This window comes from Chlorocebus sabaeus, chromosome 26 (genome assembly GCF_047675955.1).
Source record: "Chlorocebus sabaeus isolate Y175 chromosome 26, mChlSab1.0.hap1, whole genome shotgun sequence".
NCBI classification, from domain to species: domain Eukaryota; kingdom Metazoa; phylum Chordata; class Mammalia; order Primates; family Cercopithecidae; genus Chlorocebus; species Chlorocebus sabaeus.
The window spans coordinates 10476581-10494593 of record NC_132929.1 but is presented as its reverse complement, the minus strand read 5'-3'; the positions used below and the strand labels follow the sequence as shown (position 1 = coordinate 10494593).

Genomic DNA, 18013 nt, shown 5'->3' with positions numbered 1-18013 from the left:
TAGTTTCTTGTGTAGTCTTACACTGTTTTCTATGCATCTACGTACATGCTTGTATTTTCTTCCTCCTTGGTGTGCTTAACTTAAAAATATATATTGGAAATATTTCCATAGCTGTAAATATAGACTTGCCTTATTCTTTTAAATCAGGTAAGTAAACTATAGCCCACAGGTCAAATTCGGTCTCTACCTGTTTTAGTAAATAAAAGTCTTATTAGAACACAGCCACATCTGTTCTTTTACGCATTGTCTGTGGCTGTTTTTGTGCTACAAGGGCAGAGTTGAGTAACGGTGGCAAAGATTGCAGGGTCTGCAAAGGCTAAAATATTTATTATCTTGCCCTTTACAGAAAAACTCTGCTGACCCTTGCTTTAAATGACTGCCTAGCTGCACATGGTGTTGCACAAGTATAGTCCCAGCTACCAGGGAGGCTGAGGCGGGAGGGTCTCCTGAGGCCAGGAGTTCAAGACCAGCCTGTACAACATAGAGAGACTATCTGTCTCCAAAAAACAAAAAAAGACTGCCTAAATTCTACGTATGAATATGTCATAGTTTATTTTAATAGTTCCTTATTAAAGGATATGTAGGTTATTTCTAATCTTTTGTTATTACAAATACTGCTGCAATTGATGTAAAAATATATGTGTCATTCTCACACATGTGCTTATACCTGTATAAGTCCCTGGGAATGGAACTGCTGAGCAAAAATATCAAGGGCTTTTGTTCATGGATATATTTGTGAATTTGGTCTTCCCGGTATCAGTGATGTTAAGGAAGCCAGGAGACAAACCATCTCTAAGAAGCAATTGAGGACTGTGCTATTAGGAAATGAAGAACACTATTTCAAAGACCAATGAATGGTAGTTCCTTTCAGCCATACCCCCAGAATTGGAAGCAGATAGATGGAAAATGCGTAGGGTAACTCCATTCAAATTAATCTATGGATGTATCAGGGTTGGGAAACCAGTGCAAGAGCATTCAGTCCTGTTAAGGTCATTCTTTGTCCTAATTGCAAACTCCTCCTCACCTCCCTCCCTGTTTGCATTTCCTAAAAAGAGTTGTCTCAGAGCCTTGGAAGTAAACATGTGTGGCTACTGGGGCTGCTGCTTTTGGAGGCAGCTGCATGGCGGATCACCGAGGGCACGGAGTTTGACTTTGTGTGGACAGGTTTGCTCAACTCTGACATTAGCCTGGACAGGTCCTGGCGATGGGGCTTTTGGTTCTCTAGCTATTGCAAGCCGGTTTGAGCTCATCCTTAGGAGGGGGAAATTCTGGAATGAACAAACATCAGTGATGCTACAAACAGTCACCTGTAGGAGACTCAGAAGGATTCACATCTTCCTGGAGTGAGAGCTGGAATCAGGAGCAATTCAGACCTCTGCTTTCACCTATTGACTTCCTGCGATGTGCCAGGCACTGTGTTGGGGTGAGTATATACAGATGAATGAGAGAACTTGGCTGCCTGCCAGAGGAACTGCAGGTCTAATTTTTTCCCTTTGCAAGACTGCCTGCCTCATAGCCTTGTAAAGGGAAACAGACCTGCAGTTCCCAAACTGTATCTTTTAATTTTTGGAGAAAAACACAGGAATACTTGACATCTGTCAGACAAAGTGTGAACAACTAACTCAAAGTAGTTCAGAACTTCAACATTAGATCACACCACATCCCTTTTGATAATGCCATACGTTTGCAAAGCTAAGTTTTCAGCAGTTGCTTTGCTAAAAAGCAGGTACTGTGCAACACTTAACATGGAACAGGAAATGAAGGTGGTGCTGTCCAATTTCATTCCAAGTTCAATAAACCCTTGCATGCCCAATGGGTGCATCCATCCCATTAGTTGATAATTGCGGTTATTTAAGAATGAAATAAAACATATTCTTTTTCCTTTCAATGTATACATGTTATTCTTTTCAAACAACTGCTAACTTATTAGGACAGAGATATTTCTGAAATTGTTTGGACCTAAGTAACTAAGAAATGGAAGTGGTAAGTATTTCTTTTGGCCTGTGTGTACTGTGAAAAAATGACTAAAACACGAAGGACACTGTGAACTGAAAATGCTTGCGCACCTCTGAGATGAACACTTAACACTACTTACCAACTTTGTGACCTTGGAAACGTTAACTCTTCAAGCTCAGCCTCTGGTTGCACAACTGTAAAACAGGGATAGCAAGACTTAGGGATTATTGTGAAGGTTAAACGAGAGAATGCAAGTGAAGAATCAGCACAGAGCTTGGCACATGGTAAGAAATCATTAAACACTGGCTAGTACAAATCCACAGAACCCTGGCCATCATAAGACAATTAGTATTTAACCCTAATTATCCTAACAACCTCAGCTTCACATTCATTTTTAAGCCTACAGCTTGTCATATCAAATGCTGTTGCCATGGTGCCTGCTGTAATATTTGGGATCAACCAAATTATTCTGAAATCAGGAAATTAACAATCCCCTTGAGGCTTGTCGAGGTACTGTTCGAATGACTTCACTGTCAGTCTTTTGTTAGGGTTTTACACCTTACCTTAGTTCAGAGATTCCTTATTCTGTTTGGTTAAAAAAAAAGTCAGAGGAAAAGGGTGGTAAATACCGTGATACTTTAGGAGGAAGTAAATTTAGGACAAATTGCATCAAAATTATTTCCTGGAGTTTGAGAATATTTCTATGTTTCACATTTATAGAAACATATTTCTATGTTTCCAAAAGCTCTCGTGACTTGACTATAGTATGATTTTATTGTGACTTGAGTTTTTTTAAAGCTAATTTTGGATTGAAGATCGTCTTCCCTCTGAAAGATCAGTTTATAGTAAGATTCATGACTCTCCATTTAAAAAAAAAAAAAATTTATTTTGGCTACTACTCTAATTCCAAACCATTCATGAAGATGGTTGTTTTTGTTTTCATCATTAGACAGAGGCTTCCTGGCCTTTCAGCAAAGCTGGTAACTCTTCTGCCATTTCCAGATGAGTACTAAGAAGTTACTAGGCGTGTTAATTTTAGGAAAGATAGATCAGAGTTAAATAAAGGAGGGGAGAAAGCCAACACTCCATTTATCTAGATTAGTTGTTCTCACATGGGAAGGGAGAAGGATTCTGCACAGCAGGGGACATTTGGTAATCCCAGGAGATATTTTTGGTCGTTGCAACGTGGGGACACAACATAAGGGTGGGGAGCTGCTCCTGGCATCTAGGAGTAGAAGCCTTGATAAGTCATCTTACCATGCACAGGGAACTCCTTACCCTCCTTACCCTCACACACAACAAAGAATTATCTGGCCCAAAATGTCAAGGATAATGAGGTTGAGAAAACCAGACTAGTCTAGATAGTATTTCTTTTCTTCATTAAGTCACACTTAACAAAAATTCTTTCTTGTATCTCCTGACCTAAGGGGTTCTTTTGAATTTTATCTTCTGAGATTAGAAGTAATCAGTAGCTGCAGAAAAATACCAGGTTTTCTCCAAATCAGTGGTTCTCAACATTTCTGCACATTAGAATCACCTGGGAGAACATTCAAACTACGTCCATGTCTGGATTGTACCCTGAGACCAATTAAACTCAAATCGCAAGGACTGATCACAGTATGTTTCAAAGTTTCCTAAATGATTCTAATGTGCAGCCAGGGTTGAAGACCATGAATCCGAATACAAGAAAGGTTATTTTCTATACCTTCTAGGCACCCACAAAGAGAGAAATCAGCTGTGGGAGGGGAATATAACAATGTCTCTCTCAATGTAGAAATGTTTTTTTTTTTTTTTTTTTTTTTCCCTCCAGGAGTTATGTTGACTATTTGAATCAAGAGTTATTTAAGAGTTTTCTTTCTTTTCCTTTCCTTTCCTTTCCTTTCCTTTTCTTTCTTTTCTTTTCTTTTCTTTTCTTTCTTTTCTTTTCTTTTCTTTTCTTTCTGACAGAGTCTTGCTCTGTTGCCCAGGCTGGAGTGCAGTGGTGTCATCTCAGCTCACTGCAAGCTCTGCCTCCCGAGTTCACACCATTCTCCTGCCTCAGCCTCCTGAGTAGCTGGGACTATAGGTGCCCGCCACCACACCCAGCTAATTTTTTGTATTTTTAGTAGAGACAGGGTTTCACCCTGTTAGCCAGGATGGTCTCAATCTCCTGACCTCATGATCTGCCTGCCTCGGCCTCCCAAAGTATATTTGAGATTTTTCACACATGTGGCTTGATCACATGGGATATTTCACTTTTTGCGGATGATCAAAGCACAACCAAAATTTTAGGTGTCTACAACTTTCCAAGGGTTTCCTTAATCTTTTTTAATGAAATTACAAGGGAAAGAGAATTATGTAGCCCTGCTCCAGTATCCCAGAGCTTGACTTTCACCCGTACTTGAATCTGAAGAGGACAGCAATGTTTCTGCTATGAATCTCATGCATCTGTTGAACCTGGAAGCTCCTGAGCATCCTGAAAGGCAAAGGAAGGTTTTTCCATTTACTCTCTCTTTGTCCCTTCCAACCCCACTCCCTGTGCCTGTAGCAAATACTAGTCAAGCAGATGGTTTTGGTGTGATGCCCTGGAGGTTAACAGATGTGAATTCTAATGGCATAAGAGGACAAATATTTTCCATTGCTGCATTCAAACCAAGCACATGGTCTGTCCCCCACAAAAACAAATGGTGCTTTAATATGGGCGACTTTTAAAAACTCCACACCAGGGTCAAAAGACTTCTCAGAGTAAGAGGAGAAAAAGTCAGTGAGAAATAACTGGACATCACAGGAAATGAACTATTTTTAGTAAACCATCTACTTCTTATATCCAAAGAGTTGGGTATTAACATGATAAAACTGGGGTTCCAAGAAAATGAAAGGCTCAGCACTCAACCCCAAAGAGTAGTAATTTATTGCCACTTGACGTCCAATGCCCTTCTTGAAGTGAAAGTGTCCCTATAAACCTCATAAAATTAATCAGAAAAAAGTAAGGAAGAGAAACAAAAATAAGCCAAGCTTGCAGCACATTCAGCATTCATCACTAGGTCAGCTTGCTCTCTGACTGCTTCCTCGTGGTTGTTTCGTGCCTACTGTCCTAGAGTCAGGTAGATCCTCGATTATAATTCCCCTTAACTGCTCTATAAATAACTAAAATATTATAAAATGTTGTTTTCTACTTAAAATATTCTTTTAGGTCCTGCATACCAGTGAAACCAGTAACATCAGCTGGTCTAAAGAACCCCACTGATGTCAGCTGATCTGGAAGACCTCACAAGGAGCTGACTCACCCAAAAATGTAGTTTCCACATCCTGATGTTTTCATCCTCCTAACCCTGATCAATCAACAACCTCAGTTTTCCAGCCCCTTGCCCTCCATGATCCCTTTAAAAACTCTAGCCAGAACTCCTCAGGGAAATCGATTTGAGGCCTCCTCCCATCTCCTCATTCAACTGCCCTGCAACCATTAAACTCTTTCTCTGCTGCAAACCCTGCTGTCTCAGTATATTAGTCTGTTATTGCACAGCAGGCTAATATAAATAGGAACCTCTTGGTCCTGTAACAGACCCCTAAATGTTTAGGAAAATAGGTCTCAAGAATCCAGGAATTTTATTTTAATACATATCTTCAATAATACACAGTCATTTCATTCTAAGCAGTAGATCTAACGCTATTCTGATCATCTAAGTAACTACCTTATAATTAAGTTGCCACTTATTATCAGTACATGAGGTTGTCTGTGTGTCTATATGCAAAACCTACAAAAGACAAGTGATGTTACAGAGTGTTGCCCTATGGCTTTGGTAATAGATGGGCAACAGAGTGTTGCCCTAAGGCTTTGGAAAAAGATGGGAGAATGGAGTCATCACATGGCACAAAGCACAGCAGTCTTACAACATTCACTTTATAAATGGATACACCGCACAGATACCAGTTGTGTGCACTCCACCTCAAGACAACAGGTTATTAACAGTGACCAGAGCCACAAATAGACAGCAAAGCATTCTTTTATTCCAAATTTAATTAAAATATTTGATTATTAGGTTACTATCATTTTGTCATTTCTACTTATGAAAACATACATTCTCTGCTTTAGCATTTTTATTTTAAAATATAAAAATAAATTACATTTAGTATTATACCAGAGGCTGGCCAGGTGCGATGGCTCACATCTGTAATCCCAGCGCTTTGGGAGGCCGAGGCAGGCAGATCACTTGAGGTCAGGAGTTCGAGACCAGCCTGGCCAACATGGTGAAACTCCATCTCTACTAAAAATACAAAAATTAGCCGGCTGTGGTGGTCAGTGTCTGTAATCCTAGCATTCGGGAGGCTGAGACAGGAGAATCGCTTCAACTCAGGAGGTGGAGGTTGCAGTGAGCCAAGATTGCACCACTGCACTCCAGCCCGGACAACAGAGTGAGACTCTGTCTCAAAAAAGGAAAATAATTATACCAAAGCCTACATCTTTCTAGCATTAAATCCCAAATCAGCTGTTTTGCTGATGCAAATCATAATTTATCATATTTAATAGTTATTTATAAATTTAATTTTCATTAGTCTTATGTTTTGCTTGTACTTATTGTCCAAATTTCTTTTGGTTTTACATAAGAGCCATAAGTGTATTCATTTTTCATAATTAGATACTATTACAAAATGTTAGTAATTGCTGCAATTCTGTGAGCATTTTTTTTTTCCTTTATAAAAGATTCACACATTGGTTGATTTTGAGAAACACAGGACTAGAAGATTTTCTTTGAAACCAAGCAGGTTGAATTCACATATTCAGACTCCATCTGTGCTGGGAGTCTGGGTAAGTCAACTTAGACTTACAGTTTCCACTCTGCTGAGAGAATCTGAAGACAGATTTTACCCAACTTTCCCTGCCTTGACCAGAAGGCTCTTATTTCCTTCCCATTAATCCCTAGATAGGCCTGCTGAATACTTGCTCAGGAATAAAGAGAAGAAAGTAGTTAAATAAATTTAAAATCTGAAAATAACATTACAAACAGAAAGAATATAGGTTTCAATCTTTATTTTAAACTAATGCCCATAATTATTTTATCTAAAATCTCCTGTAACCTGTTTCAGGAGATTTTCAAATCTAATTTCAAAACAAATGCCTGTAATTCTTTTATCTAAAATCTCCTGTAACCTGTTTGACTTTATGATCTCAGCTCCCTGCAAAGTCCTCCTAACCAAATACTGTGGGGCATTCTCAGTCTCACAGATGCTCACAAAGATGCCTGCTCTGGTATCACATATTGTTGATGCCCTCACTCCCCTCCCTGCAGTAGTTCTGTAGTAACCAGTCCTCCTGTCATGGCTGCCACCGTGCGGGACACTGCTCCCAGCGCTCTGGGCTGTTGAGTTCAGAGCAGTGAAGTAGAAGAGAATGTCCTCTCCCTGTTTTTATGTAACATTCTGTTAGCAGGATACCAAAATACAGTGGCCTTGTGCTTTAGTCTTACAGAATTTATTTTTAAAGGAAAAGAAAAAACAAACTTAGTATTTAACCTATAATTCTCTATCCCTAGGATTAAGAAGTAAAATTACTAGGTCAAGGTAGAAAAATCTCTATAGTTTCAAGGCTGTATGAGAATTTCACTTCCAAAAGATGAAAACAACTTATATCTTATAACACTGTATGAAAACTTGAATGAAACGGTTTCTTGTAGACTTGCTGATACCTAACTTTTAAAAAATGATTTTCCTCAGTGAGCTGAGATCTGGCCACTGCACTCCAGCCTGGGCGACAGAGCGAGACTCCGTCTCAAAAAAAAAAAAAAAAATTTCCTGGCTGGGCACAGTGACTCATGCCTGTAATCCCAGCACTTTGGGAGGCTCATTTAGGAGGACTGCTTGAGACCAAGAGTTCAAGACCAGCCTGGGCAACAATAGCAAGACGTTATCTCTACAAAAAAATTTAAAAATTAGCCAGGTGTGGTAGTGTGTGTGTGTGTGTGTGTGTGTGTGTGTGTAGTCCCAGCTGCTCAGGAGGCTGAAGCAGGAGGAATGCTTGAGCCCAGGAATTCGAGGTTGCAGTGAGCTGTGATCACACCACCATTGCACTCCAGCCTGGGCAACAGAGAAACACCCTGTCAAAAAAAAAAATCATTACCCCTTTATTCTATTTTCTTTATCATAATTTATATTTTTATCTATTCACATTTACTGGAAATTACTAGTAAGGTCAAAGTCATAGAACACTGATAGTAATGTAAATGATTCTTGTCATGAAAAGGTAATTGGGGCCAGGCATGGTGGCTCAGGCCTATAATGCCAGCACTTTAGGAGGCCCAGGTGAGTGAATCACTTGAACCCAGGAGTTCAAGACCAGCCTGGGAAACATGGTGAAACCCCGTATCTACAAAATATGCAAAAATTAGCCAGGTGTGGTGGTGTATGCCTGTAGTCCCAGCTACTTGGGAGGCTGAGGAAGGAGAATCGCTTGAGCCCAGCAGGTTGAGGCTGCAGTGAGCTGTGATCATGTCACTGCATTCCAGCCTGGGTGACTGGAGTAAGACCCTGCCTCAAAAAACAAAACAAAATTTAAAAAACTACAAAGGTAGTTTGCATCTGGCAAAATGCAGGGGACTATTGCCCTGTAGATATTAACCTGTTTTGCACCTGCTAAGCAAATTCGCTTCAGCATTTCTAATGGACTTACATATTTGACTGCTCTTTGAATTCTCCTTTGAGCCAACTATAAAATCTTCATTTCCTAATTAATTAATAAGTAAAATCTTTGACATGTGCTCTTTTTTTTTTTTTTTTTTTTTTTTTTTTTTTGAGACGGACCCTCCTTCTGTCGCCCGGGCTGGAGTGCAGTGGCGCGATCTCGGCTCATTGCAAGCTCCGCCTCCCGAGTTTACGCCATTCTCCTGCCTCAGCCTCCCGAGTAGCTGGGACTACAGTCGCCGCCACCTCGCCCGGCTAGTTTTTTGTATTTTTTAGTAGAGACGGGGTTTCACCGTGTTAGCCAGGATGGTCTCAATCTCCTGACCTCGTGATCCGCCCGTCTCGGCCTCCCAAAGTGCTGGGATTACAGGCTTGAGCCACCGCGCCCGGCCAATCGGCCTGTTTTATCCTCAGAAGTTTTTAAGAAAGGGCGTTGTGACTGACTGCAAGCTTCATTATATCCTCAAACCCTTAACACAGTTTTCCCAGGATTTATAACCAGAGATGGACAACGACAGCTTCGCCTTCCCTAACCTGATTTAGCTAGCCTACTCCATCATCCATGTATACTTTCATTAATTCAACTGTTATTGAGTATCTCCTGTGTACCTGGCATTGAGCTAGGTGTCAGATAATACAGATGGTTGCTAAAGGGAAAGATGAATAAGTCAAAGTCCCGAATCTCAAAACTTCTAAAATCTAGTTGGAGAGACAAAAATGTGTAAGTATGGTGATAATAAAAAATATATTTCATTGAAAAAAGTAGAAATCTTTTTTAATGTTGAAGCACTTCAGTAAAGAGATGCCCTTAAGCTGGACCTTGTCAGTTAAATAGAACTTTCACAGGCAGGGATGGGGGAAAGGAAATCTAATTCAATCCAATAGTTTGAATTATTACAAAAAGGAATATACATGTAGATTTTAGGAATCGTGACTAATTCATCATTGCTAGTGCATAAGAAAAAAAGAATCTAGAAGAGTAATTATAAAAAGCAAGTTCCAGACCATGATAGAGGCCTTGGTTGCCATGATGTCCAACAGCATTGTCATGGAACTGTGTATGAACTTTGTGTTAGTAAATTCTGAGACCTTCCTGAAGATAATTAATGATACAATCTGGGGGAAAAAAAATCATTGTCACCCTTCTTCTGATGACTTATAATTAATATTAATTGAAATAATTTTGTCTTCACACGTTTCTTACTTCAGCCCCAGGCCAACACAGTAGCATAATGGGTATGCAAGGGTTACAAAACAGAAAAACTGGATTGTCCTTCCAAAGCACTGCAGGATGAAGGATTATTTGAACTGGCTTATTTTCTTTAGTCAGGAAACTCTAAACAACTTACTTGATAATATGTTTTTAATATTACATGTAAACTGTTACATTTTTAACAAATATAACATTAATCATCTGTTAATTACATGTGATTTTTGATGTTATGTACATAAAAAGAAAGTACTTGCCCTATGTTTCTACCCCCTACTCCAAAGCAGCTGGAAAGTAATATTGTTCAGTGCTGATATGGATGCAGAGAAATGGGTTTTCATGGATTGCCAGTGAGGGTGTAAATTACTAGAACCCTTTGAAAAATGTCTATTATATTGAAATGCCAAGAAATATGAATATAAATTTAAAAATCTGAACAATCCTTGTATGAAATCCCAATATGTTTATAAAAGTAGATGCTATTATTTATTACTCATTGTAATGTGGGACTAAATAAATAAATGTTCATTAAGACGGAAATGACAATCAATTTGGCAAAAGCATATTATTGAGTATTGTGAAATTACCAAAAAATGTGAGTTAGATATTTACACACTAGCTCACTGGAATGACTACTACTTGTTGATGAGGAAGAAAATAGAGTTTAATGTGTGTAGTGTGTAAAGTAATCGTATTTTTATAAATACTATCTTTAACAAAAACTTTATTATGAGTATATATGTATGTGGGAGCCTGGGAAACATGGTTCAGGGCTCTATTTCACAATGTTATTGTAAGTGCTCTTGAGATACATTTTTAAAAATGAGGAAAATGAAACATCCACTAGTATTTTGTTCCCAGCTTAAACTCTACTCTGTAAGAGAAATAGAACAAGTGTCTCACATTCCTTATGGAAGATGTTTACCATTCTCCCTGAGCTTCTGATCCACTGCTGTCCCTTGCGTAGCGATGACAGTGCCTCCTAATTCAGAGAAAATATAAAAGCCCAGCATAGGGAATTCATCGCCTTCCTACCCACTAACGTACAAAGTTGTCCATATTCATTTCCAGTCTTTTCATCTATTCCAGGCTGTCTTCTCCCCACTCAAAGCTATTGTCTATTTCTGTGCATCCCGGGTTCTTCTCCCATCCCCTTTCTCCTTGATTTTAACATTTACATCTTTACCCAACTCTTCCCTTCACTCTGTAAACACGCATAATCTTTCTCCTCTTAAAAACAAGACCGAGAAATAAAACAAAACAAAACAAAACACATTTCTTCCTTTAACCTGGTGTTCCCCTATTGGGGTGTTATGAAAATTATTGAATAATCAGTACGGCAGCATGTGTACAAGAGCCTGAGTAAGGGCCTGAAGCACCTGTTGAGCTAGGAGTCTCCTTTTAGTTACTGGATCCTGGGGATGTCACTGAGTTCTGTGGAGCATCCAGGGCAGCTGGGATAGCAGGGGACACTGGGAAAACTTGGGACAGTGACTGTCTACCATGTTTTCTATTGCCATGAATACCCAAACTTTCAGTTTCATCTGCAGTTTGTCACTGAAATGTTTTTCCTTTAAAGTATCCACTGATCTTCTAGTTGCAGAAACGACAGTCAACTCTTACGTATGCCTGATGGTTGGACTTTCTGCTCCATTAGTCACTTCACTGTTGAATACATTCTATCCATTCAGAACATTGTTCTCTCAGTGACTCAAAGCTCTCATCTTCAGCTTTCTGGATTTCTGAGTCTAAAAACACCCCCGGGATGACCCCCACCCATGTCATTTTTTACCAATCATCATGACATCCAAATTCATGGCTTTATCTCTCATTTCTCTCTTGAGATTCAGACTTTCAATCCTGGGATTCCTCCTCAGCCATATTAGAACCAGCTTCCACTTTGCAGTGAAGGCAGTTGGACCTCAGAAAATGAGTATGACATAATAATTTTCTAACTTCAAAAAAGTTATTACTATGAAATACTATGTAACAGATTTAGACATGTTGAAAAGTTAAATGACAGCGGAAGTTACACAAAATTTACCGAAACACAACTCTGCGTGGTGTTTCATAGCTAAGGTACTAGAAATGCAACCGACTAGAGCCTCTTTGTGGTTATTGACATGATATTTTGGTTTTTTCCTTCCTTTTTTGTTAATTTAATGTTTCCCCTGTGGCCTAAAAGACTAATGAAGCTTCTTAAGTTCCTGCAGCAGTCCCAGACTGTAACTTGGGCACAAGAAGCTGGGTCATTAAGCTAAAGGTCTCTGGATGAGCATCATCTCCAACAAGCATAAAGATGATCTTGACCCACATTGTCATTCAGGGAATAACTTTCCTGATTCCCAATAATAAAACCGTGACTGAGTTTCACAGATGAAAGGCAATCAGATCAAAAAGCTTTTGGTTAATTTTGATTTTCTGTACCATGAGATCTTGACAAGGTCCTTTGAAAACAGAGATCTCTAAAAGTTTTTAACAAGAGAAAATTAAAAATAGATGTTTCTAATAGTAATTAAGATATTCATTTGATTTCTCAGAAAGTTACGGGCAAACACAATTTAGAAAATTTTAATTTGCCTTGAGAGTAAGAGAGAGATATATATTTCTCTTATATATTTAAATATAAATTTGACTCAATATATAAATATATATATTGAAATGTTAAATTATCATATATCTTACTTTTAATTTCTGATATAAGTTGAAAACCTCCAAATTATTCAATTTGGCAAAAACAATTTAGCAAATAATTTGGCCAAATTATTATAAGAAACCAAACAATTTAACTGCTATATAGAATGGGAACAGATTTCTTATTTGAGCATAATAATGCTTTTAAAGTTTTTTAAAAAATATTTTTAAAAACATTTAAATATATTTAAAGTAGTAAATAAAATATTCTGAGTCTGAATAATTTGTCCTAGTTAGCAAAAATTAAGGATTCTGAAGGAAGTTAATTGAGTGTAAATATGATGGTAAATGGGAACAGAGAAGGTATTTTCTTAAACATAAAGTGAACCTCAAAATATATGTCAGATGATATTTAAAAGTGCATTAAAATTTACCTTAAGATTGAATTCACATTTATGCTATGAAATAAATTTATGATTAATGAGCACCAATGATTTTATGATATACTTATATCAAAAAGAACTAATCTGTAAATCACTCAGTCTATATTCATAATTGAAATATTAATAGTAATATGAAGTGCTATATTTTAAGCAGAACAGATATTTTTTACATACATGGCCAGAGGTAAACCAACACTGCCACCAAATCTAAATGTATGCTCCTGTCTCTGAAATACAGCAAGAAAATTTGCTGTACTGCAGATGAAGAAAGGGTTAATAAATTTAATATAAAACATCAACAAATGAAAACTGAAAAGTTTAAATGAAAAGGAATGGATGTCAAAAGTATTAAAAAGTAGTGATTTTCTGAAAAATAATTATTTTAATATTGATATTTATGATATCAACCTCCTATATAAAAATATCACTATTCAATCATTTCTAATTATAACACTTAGAGTATTTATTGTCAAAATTTTCTGAGTACATAGTAACATACAATATTTAAATTTATTCTTAGTGCTCAGTGCTTTCTTCTGTGATCACTTCCCTACACCATCACTTTAAATGCATTTATTTTTATCTTTAAATAAACTACAAAGCAGTGTAACCATGGCAGGTCAAGACATTAGTAAATGGTGTGCTTGAAGAACTGTAAAGTTGTAGTTCTAAAAGATTTATGATGACTCTGTTTTTCTCTGTCATAATGGATTTAGCTAATTTTCTTTTTTTATTATTTAACTTCTGGGATACATGTGCAGAACGTGCAGTTTTGTTACATAGGTATACACGTGCCATGGTGGTTTGCTGTACCCATCAACCTGTCATCTACATTAGGTGTTTCTCCTAATGCTGTCTTTCCCCCAACTCTCCATCCCCCAACAGGCCCTGGTGTGTGATATTCCCCTCCCTGTGTCCATGTGTTCTCATTGTTCAACTCCCACTTATGTGTGAGAACATGTGATGCTTGGCTTTCTGTTCTTGTGTTAGTTTGCTGAGAATGATGGTTTCCAGCTTCATTCATGTCCCTGCAAAGGATATGAACTCATCCTTTTTATGGCTGCATAGTATTCCATGGCATATATATGCCACATTTTCTTTATCCAGTCTATAATTGATGGGCATTTGGATTGGTTCCTTTTTTGCTATTGTGAATAGTGCCGCAACAAAACATACGTGTGCATGTGTCTTTATGGTAGCATGATTTATAATCCTTTGGGTGTATCCCCAGTAATGGAATTGCTGGGTCAAGTGGTGTTTCTGGTTCTAGATCCTTGAGGAATTACCACACTGTCTTCCACAATGGTTGAACTAATTTACACTCCCACCAACAGTGTAAAAGCATTCCTATTTCTCCACATCCTCTCCAGCATCTGTTGTTTCCTGATTTTTTAATGATTGCCATTCTAACTGGCATAAGATGGTATCTCATTGTGGTTTTGATTTGCATTTCTCTAATGACCAGTGATGGTGAGCTTTTTGTCGTATGTTCGTTGGCCCCATAAATGTCTTCTTTTGAGAAGTGCCTTTTCATATCCTTTGCCCACTTCTTGATGGAGTTGTTTTCTTGTGAATTTGTTTAAGTTCTTTGTAGATTCTGGATATTAGCCCTTTGTCAGATGGATAGATTGCAAAAATTTTCTCCCATTCCGTAGGTTGCCTGTTCACTCTGATGATAGTTTCCTTTGCTGTGCAGAAGCTCGTTAGTTTAATTAGATACTATTTGTCAATTTTGGCTTTTGTTGCCATTGCTGTTGGTGGTTTAGTCATGAAATATTTGCCCATGCCTATGTCCTGAATGGTATTGCCTAGGTTTTCTTCTAAGGTTTTTATGGTTTTAGGTCTTAGGTTTAAGTCTTTAATCTATGTTGAGTTAATTTTTGTATAAAGTGTAAGGAAGGGGTCCAGTTTCAGTTTTCTGCATATGGCTAGCCAGTTTTCCTAACCCCATTTATAAAATAGGGAATCCTTTCCCCATTGCTTGTTTTTGTCAGTTTTGTCAAAGATCAGATGGTTGTAGATGTGTGGTGTTATGTCTGAGGCCTCTGTTCTGTTTCATTGGTCTATATCTCTCTGTTTTGGTACCAGTACCATGCTGTTTTGGTTACTGTAGCCTTGTAGTATAGTTTGAAGTCAGGTAGTGTGATGCCTCCAGCTTTGTTCTTTTTTATTAGGATTGTCTTGGCTATGCAGGCTCTTTTTTGGTTCCATATGAAATTTAAAGTAGTTTTTTTCCAATTCTGTGAAGAAAGTCAATGGTAGTTTGATGGGGATAGCAGTGAATCTATAAATTACTTTGGGCAGTATGGCTATTTTCATGATATTGGTGCTTCCTATCCATGAGCATGGAATCTATTTCCATTTATTTGTGTCCTTTCTTATTTCCTTGAGTGGTGGTTTGTAGTTATCCTTAAAGAGGTCCTTCACATCCCTTATAAGTTGTATTCCTAGGTATTTTATTCTTTTTGTAGCAATTGCAAATGGGAGTTCACTCATGATTTGGCTCTCTGTTTGTTATTGGTGTATAAGAATGCTTGTGAATTTTGCACATTGATTGTGAATCCTGAGACTTTGCTGAAGTTACTTATCAGCTTAAGGAGATTTGGGACTGAGATGATGGGATTTTCTAAGTATATACTCACGTCATCTGCAAACAGGGACAATTTGACTTCCTCTTTTCCTAATTGAATACCCTTTATTTCTTTCTCTTGCCTGATTGCCCTGGCCAGAACTTCCAACACTATGTTGAATAGGAGTGGTGAGAGAGGGCATCCTTATCTTGCACCAGTTTTCAAAGGGAATGTTTCCAGGTTTTGCCCATTCAGTATGATATTGGCTGTGGGTTTGTCAAAAATAGCTCTTATTATTTTGAGATACATTCCATCAATACCTAGTTTATTGAGAGTTTTTAGCATGAAGGGGTGTTGAATTTTGTTGAGGGCCTTTTCTGCAGCTATTGAGATAATCATGTGGTTTTTGTCTTTGGTTCTGTTTATATGCTGGATTACATATATTGATTTGCATATGTTGAACCAGCCTTGCATCCCAGGGATGAAGCTAACTTGATTGTAGTAGATAAGCTTTTTGATGTGCTGCTGGATTCGGTTTGCCATTATTTTATTGAGGATTTTTGCATTGATGTTCATCAGGGATATTGGCCCTGAAATTTTCTTTTTTTGTTGTTGTGTATCTGCCAGGTTTTGGTATCAGGATGATGCTGGCCTCATAAAATGTTAGGGAGGATTCCCTCTTTTTCCATTGTTTGTAATAGTTTCAGAAAAAATGATACCAGCTTCTCTTTGTACCTCTGGTAGAATTCGGCTGTGAATCCGTCTGGTCCTGGACTGTTTTTGGTTGTTAGGCTATTAATTATTGCCTCAATTTCAGAACTTGTTATTGGTGTATTAAAGGATTCAACTTCTTCCTGGTTTAGACTTGGGAGGGTCTATGTGTCCAGGAATTTATCAATTTCTCCTAGATTTTCTAGTTTATTTGCGTACAGGTGTTTATAGTAGTCTCTATTGGTAGTTTGTATTTCTGTGGGGTCAGTAGTGATATCCCATTTTACCATTTTATATTGCATCTTTTTGATTCTTCTCTCATCTTTTCTTTATTAGTCTGGCTAGTGATCTATTTTGTTCATCTTTTCAAAAACCCAGCTCCTGGATTCATTGATTTTTTTAAAGGTTTTTTTGTGTCTCTATCTCCTTCGGTTCTGCTCTGATCTTAGTTATTTCTTGCCTTCTGCTAGCTTTTGAATTTGTTTGCTCTTGCTTCTCTAGTTCTTTTAATTATGATGTTAGGGTGTCAATTTTAGATCTTTCCTGCTTTCTCTTCTGGGCATTTAGTGCTATAAACTTCCCTCTACACACTGCTTTAAATGTGTCCCAGAGATTCTGGTATGTTGTGTCTTTGTTCTCATTGGCTTCAAATAACATCTTTATTTATGCCTTAATTTCATTATTTACACAGTAGTCATTCAGAAAAGAAACAACTGGTACCAGCCACTGCAAAAACATACCAAATTGTAAAGACCATCAATACAGAAGAAACTGCATCAACTAATGGGCAAAATAACCAGGTAGCATCATAATGACAGGATCAAATTCACACATAACAATATTAACCTTAAATGTAAATGGGCTAAATGCCCCAATTAAAAGACACAGATTGGCAAATTGGATAAAGAGTCAAGACCCATTGGTGTGCTGTATTCAGGAGACCCATCTCACATGCAGAGACACACATAGGCTCACAATAAAGGGATGGAGGAATATTTACCAAGCAAATGGAAAGCAAAAAAAAAGCAGGGGTTGCAATCCTAGTCTCTGATAAAACAGGCTTTAAACCAACAAAGATCAAAAGAGACAAAGAAGGGTATTACATTGAAGTTGCATTGGTAAAGGTATCAGTGCAACAAGAAGAGCTAACTATCCTAAATATATATGCACCAATACAGGAGCACCCAGATTCATAAAGCAAGTTCTTAGAGACCTACAAAGAGACTTAGACTCCCACACAATAATAGTAAGAGACTTTAACACCCCACTGTCTATATTAGACAGGTCAACGAGATGGAAAATTAACACAGATATTCAGCACTTGAATTCAGCTGTGGACCAAGTGGACCTAATAGACATCTACAGAACTCTCCACTCCAAATCAATAGAATATACATTCTTCTCAGCACCTCATTGCACTTATTCTAAAATTGACTACATCATTGGAAGTAAAACACTCCCCAGCAAATGCAAAAGAACAGAAATCATAACAACAGTCTCTCAGACCACAGTGCAATCAAATTAGAACTCGGGATTAAGAAATTCACTCAAAACTGCACCACTACATGGAAGGTGAACAACCTGCTAATTTTCTTTACTTAACATAATTTTAGTTTGCTAAGAAGGCAAGCAGGATTTTTTTTTTTTTAATTTTAGGATTAATAATATATTAGTCATCATTCTCCAGAACCAACACTATATAATTAGCAATGGAAAAAGTTAGGTGTGCATTTTTACCTATGTATTTCAATATGATTTCAAATTTATAGAAAATTTGCAAAAATTGTACAGACTCTAGACATTAATATAACTTTTGCCATGTGTTAAGGTTAATA

The 18013-nt window shown here is 37.6% G+C and overlaps 1 long non-coding RNA gene across 2 annotated transcripts in view; it reads right to left on the bottom strand.

Moving 5' to 3' along the window:
- Positions 1–18013, bottom strand: part of LOC140710433 (uncharacterized) — a 65803-nt gene that overhangs the window by 8206 nt on the left and 39584 nt on the right. Inside the window, exons 3-4 of one of the 2 annotated variants that reach the window (XR_012091447.1) lie at positions 2096–2150; positions 1147–1413 (exon numbers count right to left, since the gene is read on the bottom strand). This is a non-coding gene — a long non-coding RNA (uncharacterized lncRNA). Of the gene's footprint in view, positions 1–1146; positions 1414–2095; positions 2151–18013 lie in introns of those variants that run through there. The other variant, XR_012091446.1, reaches the window with a different exon arrangement.